The sequence below is a fragment of the Melanotaenia boesemani genome, chromosome 2, assembly GCF_017639745.1.
Source record: "Melanotaenia boesemani isolate fMelBoe1 chromosome 2, fMelBoe1.pri, whole genome shotgun sequence".
NCBI classification, from domain to species: Eukaryota; Metazoa; Chordata; class Actinopteri; order Atheriniformes; family Melanotaeniidae; genus Melanotaenia; species Melanotaenia boesemani.
Window position 1 is genome coordinate 19,263,139 of NC_055683.1, and position 9,068 is coordinate 19,272,206.

Genomic DNA, 9,068 nt, shown 5'->3' on the forward strand with positions numbered 1-9,068 from the left:
TATCCATCCATCCATTTTCTGCCGCTTATCCGGAGTCGGGTCACAGGGGCAGCTGCCTAAGCAGGGAAACCCAGACTTCCCTCTCCCCGGCCACATTCACCAGCTCATCCGGAGGGATCCCAAGGCGTTCCCAGCTGAGAGATTGACAGGGTCGGAGACCGCGGTACAAAGAAGCAGACCCAAATGCAGAACACTTAGTGAGACAAGGAGTGAGATGCAAACAATGTTTATTTATAATAAATGTTAGTGGCTTAGTCCAGGTCCGGGAAGATCTTCCTATGAGAGGGCAGAGGATTAATGTGGGTCTGAGAGGGTGCTGGGTTATGTCTGCTATAGCAGCGGCTTACTGTATTCCAGAGGAAGACTGACGGTGGAGGAGTAAGCCAGGTGATGGTTGCTGGTGGAGGTGGAATGAGTTTGTTTGCAGGCAGGGCGAGCAGGCAGGCAGTCGACTTGGCATGAGGGACAGTCTTTATCCAAGGTGCTGTGGTGATCCAAGGTAGCAAGGTCTAAGGCTGAGGAATTAAGATGACAAGATAAGTTTACTGAGAACAAGGCACAAGGTAAGACTTAAAATGAGGCCTGGTTACCACGCAGTAAAGTGTGACAATCTGGCGAAGACTGGAGCTCCTGCATGATCTTAAATAGCTGGGAGGTAAGCTGGCTAACGAAGGTGCTGATGCGCTGCAGGTGGGATCAATTGTGGCTCCAGCCTCCGCCCTTCATCCCCATGGCAACCTGCTCAACCCTGCCTGCAAAACTCAGACACACAGAACCATGACAGTACCCCCCCCTCAAGGGACGCCCCCAGGCGGCCCAACAGCAGCCCGCCACCGGGAGCGGTGGAAAGCAGCCACCATGGCAGGATCCAGGATGAAGCGACGGGGAATCCAAGAGCGTTCCTCAGGCCCGTAACCGGCCCAATCCACCAAATACTGGAACCCACGGCCGCGACGGCGAACATCCAGGATGCGGCGGACCGAAAAGGCCGGAGCACCATCAACGACCCGGGCGGGCGGAGGGGGTCCGGCCGGAGGGCACAAAGGACTAGACAGGACCGGCTTGACCTGGGACACATGGAACGTGGGATGAACACGTAAAGAAGAGGGAAGGCGGAGCCGAACCGCAGAAGGCCCCACCAAGGATTCGATCACGTAAGGACCGATGAAACGAGGAGCCAGCTTGGGGGGCACATCCTTCAGGGGGATATCCCTGGCGGACAGCCACACCTTCTGGCCGGGCGTGTAGACGGGGGCGGGCCGGCGGCGACGATCAGCCTGGCGCTTCGTGCGCTCCGCTGTGCGCAGCAGGACCGCCCTAGTCCGCATCCAGACCCGCCGCACCCGTTGCAGGTGATGCTGGACGGACGGTACGTCCAGATCCCGCTCCTCCGTGGGGAACAAAGGGGGTTGATAGCCCAAGGAGGCCTCGAACGGGGAACAGCCAGTGGCCGACGACGAAAGGGAGTTGTGGGCATATTCCACCCAGCCCACATAGCGGCTCCAGGAGGAGGGGTTGTCGGACACTACACACCTCAAGGCAGCCTCCAGCTCCTGGTTCAGCCGTTCCGTTTGACCATTAGACTGTGGATGGTGACCAGAGCTCAGCGACACCTTGGCTCCAAGGGCAGTACAGAAGGTCTTCCAAACTCTGGACACAAACTGAGGACCTCTGTCGGACACGATTTCGGCAGGGATGCCGTGGAGACGGAAGACGTGGTTCACCAGGAGGTCCGCAGTTTCCATGGACGTGGGTAGCTTGTCTAGGGGAATGAAATGAGCAGCCTTAGAAAACCGGTCTACTATGGTGAGAATGGTGGTTTTACCTTGGGACGGTGGCAAGCCAGTGATGAAATCTAGAGAGATGTGCGACCACGGGCGTCCCGGAACTTCCAGAGGCTGGAGCAACCCGGACGGAGGCTGGTTGGAGGATTTGCTCCGGGCGCAGACAGTGCAGGCTGAGACGTATTCCCTAGTGTCCACAGCCAGCGATGACCACCAGAAGTGCCTTTTAGCCAGTTTTATTGTCCTTTGGATACCGGGATGACAAGCAAACTTTGCCGAATGAATCCAATGCAATACGGCGGAACGGGCGGATGAGGGCACATATTGGCGATTGTTAGGACCGTTCCCAGGGTCGGGGTCCATCCGTAGCCCCTGGCGAATTTTATCCTCAATCTGCCAAGAGACCCCTCCAACGACCACGGACGGAGGAAGGATGCTCACTGGTTCAATGGAATCTTGGTCTGTGGCGTAGATCCTGGACAAGGCATCGGGTTTCGTGTTCTGGGACCCTGGGCGGTAGGAAATGGAGAAGTTAAAACGATTGAAGAATAGTGACCAGCGTGCTTGACGGGCGTTTAACCTTTTAGCACTTTGCAGATATGCCAGGTTTCTGTGATCGGTCCAAACCAAAAAAGGATGTTTAGCGCCCTCTAGCCAGTGTCGCCACTCCTCCAACGCGAGCTTGACCGCCAATAGCTCTCTGTTGCCCACATCGTAATTCCGCTCAGAGGAGGTTAACCGTCTAGAGAAAAAGGCACAGGGGTGTAATTTATCCCCCTTACCTGAACGCTGGGACAACACCGCTCCTACCCCGGAATCAGAGGCATCCACTTCCAGGACGAACTGTCGGTCAGGGTCTGGCTGGACCAGAATGGGAGCTGAGACAAAGCGGTCTTTGAGGGTGTTGAAGGCCTGTCCAGCCTCCGGGGTCCAGACGAAGGGGATCTTTACTGAGGTCAACCTAGTGAGGGGAGCCGCCACCATGCTGTAGTTTCTGATGAAACGTCGATAAAAATTTGCGAACCCAAGAAAGCGTTGCAGCTCCTTCCTGCTGGTCGGTGTGGGCCATTCAACTACTGCTCTGACTTTTGAGGGATCCGTCTTCACCTGCCCGCCCTGGAAGATGTATCCCAAGAAGGAGATAGAGGAAACGTGGAAGTCGCATTTTTCTGCCTTGACGTATAGGCGGTTTTCCAAAAGACGTTGCAGGACCAGACGCACGTGCTGTTGGTGCTCTACGAGAGATCGAGAGAAGATGAGTATATCATCCAGATACACAAAGACAAAGTGGTGCAGGTAGTCACGTAAAACATCATTGATTAATGCCTGGAATACGGCTGGAGCATTTGTGAGGCCAAAAGGCATGACCCGGTACTCAAAATGTCCAAGGGGAGTATTGAAGGCCGTCTTCCATTCGTCCCCCTCGCGTATACGTACCAAATGGTAGGCATTGCGCAGATCCAACTTAGTGAAGATCGTGGCCCCCTGGATGGGTTCGAAAGCAGATGATATGAGTGGTAATGGATATTTGTTCTTGATAGTTATCAGGTTCAGTCCTTGATAATCGATACATGGCCGCAGGGTTTTATCTTTTTTCTGGACAAAGAAAAACCCAGCCCCGAGAGGAGAAGATGAAGGTCTGATGAGGCCTGCATCCACGGACTCACGAATATAATTTTCCATTACCTCACGTTCGGGCTTGGATAGATTATACATCCTGCTGCTAGGAAAAGTGGCTCCTGGGACCAGGTCTATGGCACAGTCATATGGTCGATGTGGTGGTAAAGACATTGCTCTCTCTTTACTGAAAACCGAGCCCAAATCGTGGTAGATCGGGGGAACGGCAGATAAATCCGCTGGGCTTTCAGGAGGGTGAACTGGAGAATTAGTGGGAGAGCGAGCAGATCGGAGACAATTGGACAGGCAAAAAAGACTCCACCCCTCTATGCGGTTCTGACTCCAGTTGATGTGTGGATTGTGTAAAGCCAGCCAGGGGTATCCTAAAATGAGGGGAACGTTAGCAACTGGAAACAGGAGGAATCTGATAGACTCAGTGTGATTACCGGAAACCTGTAGAGTGAGAGGACCCGTAGTATGGGTAATGGTAGTGAGAATCCTACCATCCAAGGCAGTCACTGAGATGGGTGTTGGCAGAGGGACGGTGGATAGACCGAGGTGATGGGCTGTAGCTGGATCCATTAGATTTTGTTCTGCTCCAGAATCGACTAGAGCCTGTAGCTGATGGTCTGCACCCTCTATGGAGAAGGTAACTGTAAAAACACAACGTGGAGGATTAGGTTGTTGTACTCTGCCCACCAGTACTCCTGCCTCTACTGGTGGGCGCTGTCTTTTGGCCGCAGCCGGCAGACTGAGACTAGGTGTGTCGATGATCCGCAGTAAAAACACAAATGATTCTGGGTGCGGTGCTGGCGTTCTTTTGCAGTTAGCCCTGTCGGTCCTGTCTGCAGCGGTTCCTCCTGGCTGTTTGGTTCAGGTTGAACCCGAAGGTTGGGGCTAGCTCTGCTTGAAGGAATCCCCAGCCTTGCTTCCGTCCGTTCGCTGGGGATTCCACGTTCCCGACATCTCTCAGCCAGCCTAGAATCTACCTTGATTGCTGTGGCAACAAGGTCCTCGAACGTGGCTGCTTCCTCCCTAAGAGCCAGCTGATCCTTAAGTCGATCGTTGAGGGAGTTAAGCAGGACTCCTTTTAATACTTCCGATGGCCAGCCCGTCTCTGCGGCCAGAACCCGGAAGTCAATAATGAAATTCACCGCCGGTTGGTTTCCTTGTCTTAAATTCAGCAGACGTTTAACCGCGTCGGCTCCTCTCAAGGGGTGGTCGAAAGTTCCACTGAGGTCATCTAGGAATGAAGAAAACAAAGTTGAATCAATGGCGTGTGCCTGGAAATATGCTAGTGCCCATGCGAGCGCTTTTCCACGGAGAAGTGCTATGACGTAGGATATCTTGGCAGAGTCAGATGTGAAGGAACGGGGAGAGCGTGATATGGCCAAGGTGCACTGTAGTATAAACCCCCCACATCTGCTTACGTCCCCGGTGAATGGTTCAGGGGTAGGAAAAGCGGCGTCACGGAATACTGGATCTGGTGTAGCAGGTGGACTGGACATAGCTGCTGTGGGTGAAGACCCAGTGGTTGCTGTGGATGAAGCAGATAAAAAACTGTGAATACTTTGTATCTGTTTGAACACTGTATCTAGGCGATGATTACATCGACCCTGTTGTTCTCCTATGTAGCGCAAGGCATTTTCGTGCTCGGTGAGGATTTTCCCTTGGTCCATTAGAACTGTCCGTGAAGTGTCTGCTGGGTCCATGTTTGGCCAGATTGTACTGACAGGGTCGGAGACCGCGGTACAAAGAAGCAGACCCAAATGCAGAACACTTAGTGAGACAAGGAGTGAGATGCAAACAATGTTTATTTATAATAAATGTTAGTGGCTTAGTCCAGGTCCGGGAAGATCTTCCTATGAGAGGGCAGAGGATTAATGTGGGTCTGAGAGGGTGCTGGGTTATGTCTGCTATAGCAGCGGCTTACTGTATTCCAGAGGAAGACTGACGGTGGAGGAGTAAGCCAGGTGATGGTTGCTGGTGGAGGTGGAATGAGTTTGTTTGCAGGCAGGGCGAGCAGGCAGGCAGTCGACTTGGCATGAGGGACAGTCTTTATCCAAGGTGCTGTGGTGATCCAAGGTAGCAAGGTCTAAGGCTGAGGAATTAAGATGACAAGATAAGTTTACTGAGAACAAGGCACAAGGTAAGACTTAAAATGAGGCCTGGTTACCACGCAGTAAAGTGTGACAATCTGGCGAAGACTGGAGCTCCTGCATGATCTTAAATAGCTGGGAGGTAAGCTGGCTAACGAAGGTGCTGATGCGCTGCAGGTGGGATCAATTGTGGCTCCAGCCTCCGCCCTTCATCCCCATGGCAACCTGCTCAACCCTGCCTGCAAAACTCAGACACACAGAACCATGACAGAGATAACATCCATGATCATAAATATCATCATTAGTTTTATCATCAATATAATCATAATAATTATCATAATCTTAAATCATCCATCATTATCCAACATTATCATCATCCGTTATCAATATAATCCTAATCATCATCATCATGAATACCATCACAATCATCTTTAGTCATCATCTCATTAATATAATAATTATTATCATACATCATCATCCATCATCATTAAGATCATTATCTTCATGATCATCATAGATTTAATCATCATAATCATAAATATAGTCATTATCATCAATATCATCATCAACACATGGAAAAAATTGTTGGTACCCTTCGGTTAATGAAAGAAAAACTCAAAATGGTCACAGAAATGACTTGAATCTGACAAAAGTAATACTAAATAAAAATTAAATGAAATTTAACCAATGAAAGTCAGACACTGATTTTCAACCATGCTTCAACAGAATTATTTAAAAAAATAAACTCATGAAACAGGCCTGGACAAAAATGATGGTACCCTTAACTAAATAATTTGTTGCGCAACCTTTTGAGGCAATCACTGCAATCAACCGATTCCTGTAACTATCAATGAGACTTCTGCACCTCTCAGCAGATATTTTGGCCCACTCCTCATAAGCAAACTGCTCCAGTTGTCTCAGGTTTGAAGGGAGCCTTTTCCAGACGCCATGTTTCAGCTCCGTCCAAAGATGCTCAATAGGATTCAGGTCAGGGCTCATAGAAGGCCACTTTAGAATAGTCCAATGTTTTCCTCTTAGCCATTCTTGGGTGTTTTTAGCTGTGTTTTGGGTCATTGTCCTGTTGCAAGACCCATGACCTGCGACTGAGACCAAGCTTTCTGACACTGGCCAGCACATTTCTCTCTAGAATCCCTTGATAGTCTTGAGATTTCATTGTACCTGCTGTAACCCAGGTGCCAAAACTGCTAAATCTTGGGTTCTCACTCTCACTCCACTATGACTCTTTGCATTTGGTGTCCGGGAGTGTGTGTGTCATGTGATTACCTGTGGTCACATGGACTGCGCTCAACCAATCGTCACACTTATTATTCGGCAGTCAAACACTGCACGGGAGATGCGAGGGACACATGGGGGAGAGTTGCTGCAGGCGCTAACTACCGCTGCCCATATTGGTCGAAAGCCGTGTTGGCTAGCTCAGAAACTGCGGAATTGGCCAGGTTTTTGGATGGCGAGCTAAGACTAGGCCACGAGCCTGAAGAGACCATCACGGTGATCCGAGGAACTGAATCTGAGAGACTCAACCTGCTTTAGCTGGGCTGGTAGGAGGTTCTTGCAGCCATTTTGAGAACTTTGCCCTTGCTCTTACTGTCCCACCAGCTACAGACACATTAATATACCTACACACTCTGGACTGTTTCTTTTTTTCCTTTTTGAGAATTCAATCGTGTGGACTGCGATTGGGACAGGATCAATAATCCTATATACAGTACAAGGTTGTTGGCATTGTTGTTGGGATTTTGGTATTGTCGCTAGTTTTTTTTATATTGTTGCTTGTTTTCTTTTCTTTTGTACAGCATTACACTGAATGATTAATAGTGTTAATTGTTCCTTGCGAATGTCCATTCGAACTCACTGTTATGAATGTTGTTTGTCTGCTGTTTTTCCACAATATATGGTACCAAACCACACCAAAAAAAACCTACAGTCTCTGTCTACTCTCTCCATGAGTTGAGCCAGTCTTCTGACCTAGCCCAAACCTTAAATGATATAATGTAATGTTACCTAAGTCAGTACTTTCATTATAACTATCATCACTTATAGCAACGTATATGCTACACTGCACAGATTCAAGACACCCTGTGTCAGATGCAGCAAAGCAACCCCAGAACATAACAGAGCCTCCTCCATGTTTCACAGTAGGGACAGTTTTCTTTTCTTCATATGCTTCATTTTTCCATCATTCTCCCAGAAGCTTTGTGGCTTGTCAACATGTAGTTTGGCTTTTTATGATTTGTTTTCAACAATGGTGTTCTCCTTGGTCATCTCCCATTAAGTCCACTTTGGATCAAACAACGACGGATGGTGCGATTTAACAATGATGTTCCTTGAGCTTTAAGTCCACCTTTAATCTCTTTAGAAGTTTTTCTGGGCTCTTTTGTTACCGTTCGTATTATCCGTATCTTTGATTTGTCATCAATTTTCCTCCTGCAACCACGTCCAGGGAGGTTGTCTACAGTCCCATGGATCTTAAATTTCTGAATAAGATGGTCTTATAGCCTTTACCTTTAACATGCTTGTCTATAATTATCTTTCTAATCTCCTGAGACAACTCTTTCCTTTGCTTTCTCTGGTCTATGTTGAGTGTGGTACACACCATGTCACCAAACAGCACAGTGACTACCTGTAGCCCTATATATAGGCCCACTGACTGATTACAAGATTGTAGACACCTGTGATGCTAATTAGTGGACACACCTTGGATTAACATGTCCTTTTGGTCACATTATTTTCAGTCTTTTGTAGGGGTACCATCATTTTTTTCCAGGTCTGTTTCATGAGTCTATTTTTTAAAGGTCCCATATTATGCAAAATTCACTTTTTAATGGTTTTGGAACAGTCATACTGGTCCCCCCGCATGTGTAGGAGACCCGTAAGTGTGAAACTCTTTCAGGCGCTCTCTCTCCCCCCTGCTCCACCTCTAGGGAAGTAAGCGCTGAAATGAGCTTGTTTGAAAGCGTGTACGTTATGACGTCATAAGGGACAATAACCACTCCCCACAGAGCGATGGACCCGTCTACCGGCTCTCAAAGCCCGCCCTCTAAAAATCACCTAGCGCCCAGTGTTTTTCCCTCTTCGGCAACCCTCGTTAGCGGACATGGCTAAGCGACAGAAGCACTGTTCTGTTTGTGGCTGTATAAATGAACACGAAAACGTTTTTTTACTTCCATCCACTGAACCCACGAGGGCTGAGTGGATTAATTTTATTTTTGGAGGAAATGTACCCGGAAAACTTCCAAAGGTTTTGCATGTCTGTGGCCAGCATTTCAAAGAGGACTGTTTCCACAACATGGGGGCATGGAAAGCAGGCTTCGCCAACCGTTTGAAGCTGAAGCCAGGTTCAATACCAACTGTCCGTGACACAGCTGGAGAGGTAAGAGCTGGCAGTTATTTTATCGTTTCGGCCTTATTAGTCTGATAGCTTGAAAATATATTAACCTGTCAATCACCTCATAACGGGCGATGCGATGGGCGGAGCCAACAGCTGAGCTGCTCCACCAGGGTTCCGCCCACCATAAACGGCACATTTCTGAAGCTGCTAAAAAGAGGG

The 9,068-nt window shown here is 48.9% G+C and overlaps 1 long non-coding RNA gene across 2 annotated transcripts; it reads right to left on the reverse strand.

Moving 5' to 3' along the window:
* Nucleotides 1-211: 211 nt before the first annotated feature.
* On the reverse strand, nt 212-891 carry LOC121631524. Of its 2 annotated transcripts, XR_006008756.1 has the most exons (3): nt 591-891; nt 348-515; nt 212-276 (listed from the first exon to the last, which is right to left on the reverse strand). It is a non-coding gene; the product is annotated as an uncharacterized LOC121631524 (long non-coding RNA). The 2 variants fall into 2 exon arrangements; XR_006008758.1 differs by lacking the exon at nt 591-891 and having other exon boundaries at nt 348-576.
* Between the last annotated feature and the right edge of the window lie 8,177 nt (nt 892-9,068).